Genomic DNA, 14,353 nt, shown 5'->3' on the forward strand with positions numbered 1-14,353 from the left:
TGTCACACATTATCGTCGTCTGCTGCTCCCTTTACAACCTGGCGCTGCAATGGGGAGATGAGTTGTCTGAGGAGGAGATGGAGGAGCAGCACATCTCCTCCAATGAGGAGGATGTCGATGGGGCTGAGGGTGAGGAGGTCCTCGAAGGCGAGGCTGACAGTGATGAGGTCATCGCACTGGCCAGACGAGGCAGACGCGCTCGGGATCCCTCAGAGCTGCTAGATTCGTGGAGGATGATGATGACGAGATGCAGTGAGGAGACACCACAGATCCTCACATTGTATCTGTGAAGGTTTGACTGCAGCCTGGCTGATGGCAGTGCACATACCCTCTGTGAGAATCTCCTGTCATGGAGGTGCAGTGAATGCCCATAATCCCTACAGTCCAGGAGGAGGATGATGACATACAGCCTGCTGAGATACAATCAAGAGGTTTTACAGCAAGAGCATCCTAGATTGTTTCCAGATTGTATGGTGACGAGATCACAAACCCATGGGTTTAAACAGGAAGAAGAGAAATCTAAGAGACATTGGGAGGATGCTAATATTCAATTGGCTGGATCAATCTTTGAAAAGGTTACTCAGGAGGAGAAGGTTAAAGAAAATGAGGCTGAGGTATTTAGTTCAGTGAAATTAGTGGAGTTGCAGCAGAAGGATTCAGTTTGAAGCAGTTATATCAGACTGTTTATTCTGAAATAGAAGCAGACCACATTCCAGAGTGTTTTTACATTAAGAACAATGTGTTAAAGAGGAAACATAGATCGCTTCACGTTCTGGCAGATGAGAAGTGGACGATAGTGCATCAAGTGGTCAGGCCATTTGAGTACCAGAATGAAATTTTGAGGGTGGCTCATGAAATTCCAATGGCTGGACATTTGGGAATCAGGAAAAGTCCAGCTTAGATACAAAAACATTTCTATTGGCTTGGACTACATAAAGATGTGCTCAAATTCTGTCACATATATCAGGCAATAGGAAAACCTCAAGTAGTGATTAAACCTGCACCTTTAATTCCAATTCCAGCATTTGAGGAACCTTTTAACAGGGTCCTGATTGATTGTGTAGGACCCCTCCCTAAGGCTTTAAGTGGAAATCAGTATTTACTGACAATCATGGGTGTGTCCACCAGATTTCCAGAAGCAATACCTTTAAGGGAAATTATAGCAAAGGTGATTGTAGAGGAGTTAATCAAATTCTTTACAAGATATGGATGACCAAAAGAAATACAATTGGATCAGGGATTGAATTTCATATCACAGCTGTTTAAGGAAGTAATGAACAGCCTCGGAATAAAGCAGTTTATGTCGTCAGCCTATCACCCTGAATCACAAGGTAAATTAGAAAGGTAGCATAGACTTTAAAGACTATGATTAGAGCAAAAAGTCAAGACTATCCACATGATTGAGATTGAGGGATTCCATTCTTGTCAAACAAAAACTGTGGATGCTGGAAATCCAAAACAAAAACAGAATTACCTGGAAAAACTCAGCAGGTCTGGCTGCATCGGCGGAGAAGAAAAAAGTTGACTTTTTGAGTCCTCATGACCCTTCCACAGATCTGTAGAAGGGTCATGAGGACTCAAAACGTCAACTCTTTTCTTCTTAGCTGACGCTGCCAGACCTGCTGAGATTTTCCAGGTAATTCTGTTTTTGTTTTCCATTCTTGTTGTTTGCTATTAGGGTTGTCTCTAATGAGTCAATAGGGTTCAGTCCTTTCAAGTTAATTCATGGTCATGGAGTAAGGAGACCACTCAAGCTGATTCAGGAGAAATTAGTGAATCAAAGTTCTGAAATGACTCTCCTGGATTATGAGACGAAATTCAGAGAGAGATTGAGTAAGATGTGTGAGCTCGCTAAGGTACATTTCATGATATCTTAACAAGCGATGAAGCCAAAGGCAGACAAGAGGGCAAAGGCTTGTAGTTTTGTGCCTGGGGGAAAAGTGTTAGTATTGTTGCCTGTGTCAGGCAAACTATTAAAGGCAAGGCTTAGTGGACCTTACCAGATTGAAAAGAGACTGAGTAAACTACATCAAAAGTACCCCATTTAGAAGGAAGAGTCAGTGAGTGTGCCATGTAAATAAACTCAAAAAATACTTTGACAGAGAGAATAGACAGGATGTGGTAAGGGTCATTGTAAGTAAGGAAATGGAAGTAGGAATTAAGGATTCTGAAATTGATCTTCCTCGGATTAAATTGGACAATGAGAAAATGCTTAAAAATCTAGGTAAAATATTGGATTGCCTTCCAGAAAAGTGACGGAGTAATTTAAAAAAGTTATTGCAGTCACACCAAGCAATTTGTGGAAATAAACTGGGGAAAACAGATTTAGCTGTATATGATGTGGGGAATTCAGTCAAAAAGGCAACGCCCATATAGATTAAACCCAGTAAATTAGCTCAAGTGTGGAAAGAAATTGAATTCATGCTTCAAGGTGACATCATAGAAGCCCAGTCACATTGACTGGAGTTCACCTATTGTAATGGTGCCAAAACCGGATGGATCACAGAGGCTATGGACAGAAGTTTTCACTTGGCAAGCGGGCGTGTGCCTGATGCGATCATGCGTGAAATGATGCGTGTTGACATTGGCCGAGCGTGCTGACAGAAATGTACAGTTGCGCGATAGTTCGGTCGGTGGGCGCGTGCTGGAGCTAGCAGGGCACCCACCGACAATTAAAAGGCTAATTAAGGCCATTAATTAATCAATTAACTTAAGATTTTTGCTGCTGGCCCAACCTTATGGTTGGCAGACAGGCAAAAAGACCAAGCGGCCTTTGCATTTTTTTGGAAACCTCATCCACGGGTGGGATGTGGTTTCCAAAGACAAATTAAAAATAAAATAAAAACTTTAATTTTTCATTAATAACATGTCCCTGCTCATGTGACAAAGTCACATGACATGTTTTAGTACATTTTTATTTTTAAATTTTTTTAAATGTATATCTCTTCATCTCCCTGAAGCAGCTCCGTGCCTCAGGGAGATTATGAAGCGCTCACTCACACACACATACATGTGTGAAGTTGGCCCTCAGCCTGCTCACACTACCCCCCACCCCTCTCTCCGCACAGGCAGCGCTGCCACTCGCATTTCATCCTGGGCAGGCCTTAGTTGGCCTGCTGCGTGAAATCGCGGTGTGGTGCCGATTGCGGGCAGTGATCGGCTTCCTGACTACCCCCTGCTCACCAAGGGCAATATTCTGTCCTATGTATTGGTTACTGAAAAGTGAATACAGGATTAAAAGCAGATTCGTATCCTATTCCACCATTACAGGATTGTATCGAGAAAGTGGGACAGTCAACATTTATCACAAAGATTGACTTGCTGCGAGGACATTGGCAAGTACCCTTATCAGACAGGTCAAAAGAGATATCACCTTTTGTAATGCTGGATGGCCTATATCAGTGCAAAGTAATGCCCTTTGGTATGAAGAATGCACCAGCAACATTTCAGAGACTAACAAGCAAAGTGACTGAAGGAAAACAGAAAATGCTGAAAAAACTCAGCAGGTCTGACAGCATCTATAGCGAGAGAAACAGAGTTAACATTCCAAGTCCATATGACTCTTCTTCAGAGCTAAAGAGAAGTAGAAATGTGACGGATTTTATACTGTTAAAGGTGGGGATGGAGCAGGTGAAGTTGGATAGAAGGCCAGCGATTGGTGCAGGTTAAGGATGGATTGACAAAGATGTCATGGACACAAGACAAAGGGAATGTTAATGGTAGTGGTAAGAACTGAAGAAAGTGCTGATAGTGGCATAAAGGTAAGAAAGCAGACTGTGATAATAGCAGAACAAGGGTAAGCACTCTGTGAAAGAAAAACATGGAACAAGTGACAGATGGCCCTTTTGGGGGTGGGGTGGGGTAGGGTGGGCAATGGTTTGGGAAAAAGGATAGAAAAGGGATAAAAAAAAGTGATAAAACAATGAATAAACATTAAAATAAGCAAATAAAAAATATGTTTTAAAAAAGGGATTAAAGAAGGGGGTGAAGAGGGAGGAGCGAGTTCATGGTCTGAAATTGTTGAACTCATTGGTAAGCCCGGAAGTGACTGAAGGATTGAGCAATTGTGCTGTGTATACTGATGACTTAATAGTATTCAGTCAAACGTAAGAGAAACATTTACAACATTTAAAGGAACTATTTGATTGACTGCAGGAAGCCAATTTGGCTGTAAATTTGACTAGAAGTTTATTTGCAAAAGCGCAAGTTACATATTTAGGCCACAATGTTGGATATGGTCAGGTGGGCCCATGAGATGCTAAGATAAAAGCTATTGTGGAATTCCCAGTGCCAACAACAAAATGGGAAGTTTTGAGTTTTCTAGGCATGAGTGGATTTTATCGGAAATTCATGGCAAACCTCAACACCGTAGCTGCTCTGCTGACTAGATTGTTAAAAAACAAAGAATCCAATGGATACAGGAGTGTGAAAGCTGTACTTACAACTACACCTGTTCTATCAACACCTGATTATACAAAACAGTTTAAGTTGGCTATTGACGCCAGTGATGTGGGTGTTGGTGCTGTATTGCTGCAAGAAGATGAACTGGGAATTGAGAAGCCGGTGGGATATTTCTCACGGAAGTTGAATGTAAACCAGAAGAAGTATTCGACTATAGAGAAAGAGACGTTAAGTTTGGTGTTAGCTTTGCAGCATTTTGAAGTGTATGTTTCAAACTATTCTTCAAAGACAGTTATTAAACTAACCACAATCCTTTGAAGTTTCTGGAAAAGTTTCAAGACAGAAATACACGACTATTTCAGTGGAGTTTATTATTTCAACCATTGCATTTACAAATTATACATGTGGCTGGAGGAGAAAATTTGATTGCAGATACATTGTCAAGAGTTTAAAAATTCAAAAAAACTTGGGCATTGGCAAATGAAGACTGAACTGGAATGAACTCCATTTTTACAAAAGACTTGTGTATATATTTTCATGGTTAACGCATGTAGACTATGGTGTAAAAGTTTTGTTTGTATGGTTAAATCTAGTAAGGAATAAGAAATGGGCTGAAAAATGAAACCATCTTTTTGAAGTTGTGATGGTTCATTTTTTGCCAATGGATGTTATTTTAAAAATATTTTTGGGGAATATTGCGTTATTCTGTAAATAAGGCTGGGTGTGTGTGTGTGTGAGAGAGATTTAATTAAACTGGGCAGAGATTAATAGGAGTCAGGTTGTCTGGCTTGGTGTAGTCTATTGGCCACCAACTAATGAGAAGGACATAGAAGAACAAATCTGCAGGGAAATTGCACAGAAATACAACATTATACAGGAATTATAATGGGGGACGTTAATTACCTGAATATAGACTGGGACAGTGGTAGTGTAAAGGGTGGAGAGGGGCAAGAGTTCCTAGATTGTGTTCAGGAGAATTTTCTACAACAGTATGTGTCCAATCCAACAAGTAAAGGCCTGGTTCTTGGAAATGAGGTGGGCCAAATAAAGCAAGTGTCAGTGGGGGAGCATTTAGGAGACAGTGATCATTGTATCGTACATTTTAGGATGATACAAAAAGACGATAGGCATTCCAGAGTAAGGATAGTTAACTGGACGAGAGCCGACTTCGATGGTGCAGGAACAAAGCTGGGCCAGATAGACTGGAATGAAAGATTGGCAGGAAAAACTGTAGCTGAGCAATGGGCTACCTTCAAAAAAGTATTGGTTTGGGCACAGTCAAGGTATATTCTATTGAAAGGGAAAGGTAAGGCAAACAAATCCAGAGCTCCCTGGATGAAAAAGGAGATTGAAATTAAGATAGAGAAGGTAAACTGCATTTATGACAGGTGTCAGGTAGAAAATACAATTGAGAACCAAGAGGAATACAGAAGGTTCAGAGGGGACGTGAAAAAGCATATTAGAGAAGTGAAGAGGGATTATGAGAAAAGACTGGCAGCCAACATCAAGGGGAATCCCGAAGTCTTCTATAAGCACATAAATAGTAAAAGGGTGGGAAAAGGAGGAATAGGGCCGATTAGGCACCAAAAAGGGAATTTACACATGGACATGGCTGAGGTAGTAAATGAATACTTTGCATCCGTCTTTACCAAGGAGGCAGATGTTACCCAGGTCATGGTGACAAACGAGGAAACTCTGTCACTAGAAGGGTTCAACATTGATAAGGAGGAAGTGTTGAATAGACTGTTGGTACTTATAGTTGACAAGGCACCGGGACCAGACGAGATGCATCTAAAGATATTGAAGGAAGTGAGAACAGAAATTGCAGGGGCACTGGCCCTAATCTTTCAGCCTTCCCTAGACGCAGGGGTGGTGCCAGAGGACTGGAGAATTGCAAACATTACACCCTTGTTCAAAAAAGGTTGCAAGGATAAGCTCAGCAATTACAGACCAGTCAGTTAACTTCAATACTGGGCAAGATTCTAGAAACAATTATTTGGGATAGAATTAGTAGTCACATAGAAAAATATCAATTGATAAGGAAGAGCCAGCATAGATTTCTAAAGGGGAAATTGTTTAAAACTAACTTGTCTGGGTTTTTTGAAGAGGTAATAGAAAATGTTGATGAGGGTAATGCTGTTAATGTGATGTACATGGACTTTCAAAAAGCATTTAACACAGGGCCACACAACAGGCTTGTGAGAAAAGTTATTGCTCATGGAATAAAAAGGATAGTAGCAATGTGGATACAAATTGGCTGAAAAATAGGAAGCAGAGGGTAATGATCAATGGTTATATTTTGGGCTAGTGGAAGATTTGTAGTGAAGTTCCCCAGGGCTCGGTATTGGGACCCTTACTTTTACTGATTTGTATTAATGATCTAGATCTTGGTGTGCAGGGGACAATTTCAAAGTTTGCAGATGATATGAAGCTTGGGAGTGTTGTGAACCATGAGGAGGATGGTGTGGAACTTCAAAAGGACATAGACAAGTTGGTGGAGTGGGCAGATAGGTGGCAGATGAAGTTCAGTGTGGACAAGTGTGAGGTGATGCATTTTGGTAGGAAGAACATGGACAGACAACAGAAAATAAGAGGTGAAATTCTGAAGGGGGTGCAGGAGCAGAAAGACCTGGGTGTATATGTGCATAGATCATTGAAGGTGGCAGGACAGGTGGAGAGAGCAGTTAATAAAGCATATAGTATCCTGGGCTTTATTTATAAGGGCATAGAGTATAAGAGTTAAGGAGATTATGCTGAATTTATGTAAGACATTAGCTGGAGAACTGTATACAGTTCTGGGCGCCACATTATAGGAAGGATGTGAACACACTGGGGAAAGTGCAGAAGAGGTTTACAAAAATGGTTCCAGGGATGAGGTAACTTCAGTTACAAAGATAGATTGGAGAGGTTGGGACTGTTCTTCTTGTAGAGAAGAAGGCTAAAAGATTTGATAGAGACTTACAAAATCATGAGGGGACTGGACAGAGTGAATAGGGAGAAGCTGTTCTCGCTCATAAGAGGATCAAGAACGAGAGGGCACAGATTTAAAGTGATTTGCAAAAGAAGCAAATGTGACTCGAGAAAAAATTTTTCACAAAGCGAGTGCTTCGGGTCTGGAATGCTCGGCCTGGAAGTGTGGTGGAGGCAGGTTCAATCGATGCATTCAAGAGGACATTAGATGATTAATTGAATAGAAACAACATGTAGGGGTATGGAAAAAAGGCAGGACAATGGCACTATGTCGTAATGCTTATTTGGAGAGCTGGTGCAGACACGATGGGCCGAACAACCTCCTTCTGTGCCATTAAAATTCTGCGATTCTATGGGGGGGTTCAAAACATGAAAAGGATAGAGGTGCTAGGCTGCGGTACAAGTAAATAGGTTAGATCTAACATTTTTATTTTTAGATAAGTTGGGAGTTTATTTGAATAATAAAGGGGGAGTCAGAGCTGACAAGAAACATAGGTAAACAAGTATGGGAATATTATATTTTATTGACCCAAAAGCAAAGACAAGTTAGAAATATGGAAGATTTTATACTTGAAAGGATTTGATTTTCAAAGGGGTGTGAGAACAATGGAACTTGAGATGAAAGGGGAGAAAAGGCATCTTAGAGTTGCTGATTGAACTATACAGATAGCTGGAGCTGCTGTTGAACTGGGAGCTGTTAGCTCTGGCCTGGGATGGGATGCAAGCTAAGAGCCAAGCCAGAGAAGTTGTGGGCTGCAATAAGAGGTCTTGAATTTCCACAGCAGAGTGGGAGAGTGTTGAGGTCATGTGGTATGCCTTTATTAAAGCCACAGCAGTTTGCCTTGGATAATATTATTGGATTTCATAGTTAAACATCTATAAGGGAGTGTTAAAAACAAAAACAGAATTACCTGGAAAAACTCAGCAGGTCCGGCAGCATCGGCAGAGAAGAAAAGAGTTGACGTTTCGAGTCCTCATGACCCTTCGACAGAACTGTCAACTTTTTTCTTCTCCGCCGATGCTGCCAGACCTGCTGAGTTTTTCCAGGTAATTCTGTTTTTGTTTTAGATTTCCAGCATCAGCAGTTTTTTGTTTTTATATAAAGGAGTGTTGCCTGGGAGATGTTTAATTGTGGGTCTGACCAAGTTGAGTGTTTTTTTTTGGGAACATTTTGTAAGACTAACCTTAATTGCACAACTGTAATCCTGGGTCTTAAGTTTTCTTTTATTGTTAATAAAACTTTTACTTTTAAATTTTAAAAATCTCATACTGCTGAGATTGGTGTGTCTTCTTCTTGTTTTCAGAATACAAATCAAAAGCGTGTGGCCCTTAAGCCGAGTTTCCCTCTGGGATTTGGTTTGCGCAGCAATTAACACCGGCTGTGGTCAGAACAATAATCACGCTTGGTCAAAGAGGTGAGCTTAGAAGTGATCACTGAAGAAAGGGTGCGGAGAAACAGAGAGGTTGAAGGAGGGAATTCCTAAGTGTAGGGCTCAAATGGTTGAAGTCATAGTTGTTAATGGTGGTGGCAAGATAAGGGGATGCACAAAACGCTAATCAGATAATCAGACAGTTTGGAGGGTGGGATTGTAATGCTGCAAGTTAGAGAGATAGGAAGAGGCAAAGCCGTGGAGGGACTTGAACACAACATGGGCCATTTTAAATGGAACAATGGAGGAGCAGGACCACTGTAAGGCACAGTGAGGGATAAGCAGGATTTGGTGTGGGGAGGATACCATCTGTCACCTTGTCCTACATTGGCTCCTGGTCAATCATCATCTTAAATCTAATATTCTCATTGTGAAGTTTACATCTCTTCAGGGTCTTGCCCCTTCCTAAGAAGAAAAGCACAGCAGGAAATCGGGGGCTTGATAAAGGAGTGGTGAGAGAGCGCAGAGCGCAGAGAGGGAGCGCAGGGCGCGGAGAGGGAGCGCAGAGTGCGGAGAGAGAGCCTGGAGCGCGGAGAGGGAGTGCAGGGCGTAGAGAGGGAGCGCAGGGCGAGGGAGCACAGGGCGAGGGAGTGCAGGGCGAGGGAGCGCGGAGCGCGGAGAGGGAGCGCGGAGAGGGAGCGCAGGGCGCGGAGAGGGAATGCGGAGCGCGGAGAGGGAGCACAGGGCGCGGAGAGGGAGCGCAGGGCACGGAGAGGGAGCGCGGAGAGGGAGCGCAGGGTGCGGACAGGGAGCACGGAGCGGGAGCGCGGAGAGGGAGCACGGAGCATGGAGAGGAAGCGCAGGGCGCGGAGAGGGAGCGCAGGGCGAGGGAGCGCAGGGCGAGGGAGCGCGGAGCGCGGAGAGGGAGCGCGGAGAGGGAGCGCAGGGCACGGAGAGGGAGCGCAGGGCGCGGAGAGGGAGAGCGGAGCGCGGAGAGGGAGAGCGGAGCGCGGAGAGGGAGCGCAGAGCGTGGAGAGGGAGCGCGGAGCGCAGAGAGGGAGTGCGGAGAGGGAGCGCAGGACGAGGGAGCACAGGGCGAGGGAGCGCAGGGCGTGGAGAGGGAGTGCGGAGCGCGGAGAGGGAGCGCAGAGCGCGGAGAGGGAGCGCAGAGCGCGGAGAGGGAGCACGGAGCGTGGAGAGGGAGCACAGGGCGCGGAGAGGGAGTGCAGGGCGTGGAGAGGGAGTGCGGAGAGCGGAGAGGGAGCACGGAGCGTGGAGAGGGAGCACAGGGCGCGGAGAGGGAGCACGGAGCGTGGAGAGGGAGCACAGGGCGCGGAGAGGGAGCGTGGAGCGTGGAGAGGGAGCGCAGAGCACGGAGAGGGAGCGTGGAGCGCGGAGAGGGAGCGTGGAGCACGGAGAGGGAGCGTGGAGCGTGGAGAGGGAACGCAGAGCACGGAGAGGGAGCGCAGGGCGCGGAGAGGGAGCGCGGAGCATGGAGAGGGAGTGCAGGGCGAGGGAGCGCGGGGCGAGGGGGCGTGGAGACGGAGCGCAGGGCGAGGGAGCGCAGGGCGAGGGGGCGTGGAGAGGGAGCGCAGGGCGAGGGAGCGCAGGGCGAGGGGGCGTGGAGAGGGAGCGCGGGGCGAGGAGAGGGAGCGCAGGGCGAGACCATGGCATGAGAGCCCAGTGGTAAAGCCAATGTGAAAGCTGATGCTGATGACACAAAACGAGATGGTAATGTGAATTATGAGGAGGATGCAAAATGGCATCAAGCAGATTTAACTAAGCTAAGTGAGTTGGGTGGAATATAATGCGAAAACTTGTGAAGTTATTCACTTTGACAGGAAAAACAGGAAGGCAGAGTATTTTTTAAAGGGTGAGAGGTTGGGAAGTGTTGATGTCCAGAGAGTGTTCTTGTTGATATGTCACTGAAAGCTAACGTGCAGGTACAGAAACCAATCAGAAAGGCAAATTGTATGTTAGCTTTTATTGCAAGAGGATTTAAGTACAGAAGTAAAGATGCCTTGCTGAAATTGTATAGAGCCTTGCTGAGACCTCACCTGGAGATTTGTGTACAGTTTTGGTCTCCTTACCAAAGTAAGGATATATTTGCCATAGAGGGAGTGGAATGAAGGTTCACCAGACTGATTCCTGGGATGGTGGAATTGTCTACTGAGGAGAGACTGGGCCTGTAATCTCTGGAGTCTAGGAAAATGAGAGGTGATCCCATTGAAGCTTACAATTCTTACAGGGCTGGACAGGGTAGATGCAGGACGGATATTTCCTCTGGCTGGGGGGAGGGAGGGGGGTTCTAGAACCAAGGGACACAGTCTTAGAATAAGAGGTAGACCATTTAACACTGAGATGAGGAGGAATTTCTTCACACAGAGGGTGGTAAGTCTTTGGAATTCTCTACCGCAGAGGGCTGTGGAAGTTCAGCTATTGAATATATTCACCACAGAAGTCGATAGATTTCTAGATATTAAAGATATCAAGGGATATGGAAGTAGTCCAAGAAAATAGCTTTGGGTTAGAAGATCAGGCTTAATCTAGTTGAATGGCAGAGCAGGCTGGAGGGTGAAATGACCTACTCCTGCTCCTATTTCCCATGAGTGCGCCTGGTGAGGGTGCCTGGTGAGAGTGAGAGTGCCTGGTGAGAGTGCCTGGTGGGTAAGACAGGTTTGAGAGCCCAGTGGTAAAGCCGGTGGTAAAGTGGTTTGAGGGGCCAGAAGAGAGGCAAATATACCTAAAGTGATGTCAGTGGAAAAGAATGTGATTGGTGAGTATGTGAGTAGCTGTTAAGCTTTTTCTTTAAATCTTAAGTTTATTGTTAAGTTAATCTAATAAATAGATCAGAGAGCAGGCGAAAAGAGGACCCGGAGGCAGTAGCCACCATCTAGAAGGGCAGGTGAAAAGACAACCTGGAGGTAGTCAGCAGCACATAGAAGAGCTATTCAGACCAGTCCAGTCTGTGGCTCCAGACCGGAACGGCTGCATTTCCGGGAGAAATCAAAATCTATTATCACAAGAAAACAGATAAGTGATTGGTTGATGAATATTTTGCTCATTTATCTTAAAAACTCATGTAATTTCACAGAATCACAGGGTTATTATAGCACAAGAGATAGCCAGTTGGCTAAATATAAAAGCAGGGATGTACTGCTGAGGCTTTATAAGGCTCTGGTCAGACCACAGTTAGAATATTGTGAGCAATTTTGGGCCCCGTATCTCAGGAAGGATGTTCTGGCCCTGGAGAGGGTCCAGAGGAGGTTCAGCAGAATGATCCCAGGAATGAAAGGCTTAACATATGAGGAACGTTTGAGGACCCCTCTACTTGATGGAGTTTAGAAGGATGAGTTGGGGTATCTGATTGAAACTAACAGAATACTGAAAGGCCTGGATAGAGTGGATGTGGGGAAGATGTTTCCATTAGTAGGAGAGACTAGGACCCGAGGGCACAGCCTCAGAGTAAAGGGAAGACCTTTTAGAACAGAGATGAGAAGAAACTTCTTTAGCCAGAGAGTGGTGAATCTATGGAATTCATTGCCACAGAAGGCAGTGGAGGCCAGGTCATTGAGTGTATTTAAGACCGAGATAGATAGGTTCTTGATTGGTAAAGGGATCCAAGGTTATGGGGAGAAGGTGGGAGAATGGGATTGAGAAACTTATCAGCCATGATTGAATGGCGGAGCAGACTCAATGGGCCAATTGGCCTAATTTCTGCTCCTATGCCTTATGGGATTACTAGTCTGGTGACAGTGACAATACCATTATTCCCCCTTGTGTGGTCTAGCCAGGGCTAAATACACCTGAAGCCTCTCCCCTGTCTCTAGATATAAAGGCCAGCATTCCATTAACCTTTCAGATTATTTTTGGGACCAGTTCATGACATTTTAATGACCTTTATACCTGCAGCCTGAAGTCTCTTAGACCTCCACTGTTTCCAGCTTTTAATCGTTTAGAAAATCCTTTGTTCTATTATTTTTACATCCAAAGCAGGGGACCCAGAATTTATCAGCACTGAAATACTTTGAGAGATTTTGTTAATGTGCAAAACCGTGGTTAAAGTTTTCTAACTTTATGCTTTGATTTTTAAAACGCTGCCTCTCTTTGCATCATTGGCAAATTAGGATATATGATGTGTGATTCCATCATCTAAGTCATTAATAAATATTATGAATAGTTGAGGTGTCAACAGTGATCCTTCTCGGACACAAGTCACATGCTGCGAATGAGAGTTCCTCCCAATTCTTCCTACTCAGTGCCAAGACACTCAGGCAATTTCCCAAACAGGTTAATAATTAAGCCGTCAATTCCATTCACACTGGAACACACATGGTTTCAGCTGATCCTGAATAGCCTCAAGCAGAAGCTGCCAAGTGCAGCAGCTTCAGATTCAGTCACCCAACAATAAGAATTCCCTTCGACTTCTTCCCATTCGCCCTCCTCGGCTGAAGACATGGGGAGTTCTGCTTCGATTGCCCCAAGACCACAGGGACACTTGCAGCATGAAAAGAGGATAGCCACAACGTAAGGAAACCGGAGCCCAGTGAGGGGTCAGTGGGCCCGTGCCCCAGTGAGGGGGTCAGGAGGTTGGCGGGTGGGGGGGGGGCGCTGTAGAGGGTCAGGTGGGTTGCGGGGTTGGTCCCATACCCCAGTGAGGGTCAGGTGAGTTGCGGGGTTGGTCCCATACCCCAGTGAGGGTCAGGTGGGTTGGGGGTCCCGTACCCCAGTGAGGTTCGGGTGGGTGGTTTCTGCCCCCGGTTGGGGGTCAGTTCCTCAGGGACTTTGCCCCGGATCCTGGCCCCTCCCCTGGATTTACGGGGCTGGATCCGGGACTCTTACCTAGGCCATGTCGGTGGCTCCCACTCCCCGAGGCCGGGTGGTGCCGGAAAACAGGTGACGATCCTGCACCCCCCCCCACCCCGCCCCCAGGACACCGACCCCGCGCTCCCGCCCCTCACACCAACAGCCATCCAAGGCCATACCCCCTGCACAAACCCCTATTTCCTGTTTCCAGAACCATCCACCCCACTCTCCTGCTGAGAGAAAACAGACAGTTCAACATCTGGACAGGAGTCAGCCAGAGGTGGGTTGGACTGGTCTAGTTTACACCCATTAGATATTTGTATCATTTGCAGATTTATTATTACTGGCTACAGATGTTAGTCAGCTGCTTAGAATCAGATCTAAATGGTCTTTATTTAGGAAAATAAATACAAACAAACTTTGTTCCCTCACTCAAGAGTTGGAACTCAATTAAAAAGTGTATTCAAGGTCACAAGTTCAGAGATGCAGAAATGACTATTCCAAAACACAGGCAGAATCTGGTGTTTTGTGCAACTTTAGGATAACTGCTCGAGATGAGCAGCAACATGCTACTTTACAAGTTTGTAGTACAAGATTAAAATTTCACAAACCATAAGAAATTCCTTGTTTAAAAAAGAAAAAAAATCAACCCTCAAGATTCAAGCTCTGCATGTTCAAATTTGCTGTCACCAATCTAGCACAGGGCTGAATGAGGGGAATTTATTAGAAATAGAGATAAACATAACAGACAGCAATCACAAGAAAAAATGCACAAAAATCTGTTCAAATAAAAGAGGTGAGGAATT

This window comes from Carcharodon carcharias, chromosome 7, assembly GCF_017639515.1.
Source record: "Carcharodon carcharias isolate sCarCar2 chromosome 7, sCarCar2.pri, whole genome shotgun sequence".
In the NCBI taxonomy this organism is placed as follows: domain Eukaryota; kingdom Metazoa; phylum Chordata; class Chondrichthyes; order Lamniformes; family Lamnidae; genus Carcharodon; species Carcharodon carcharias.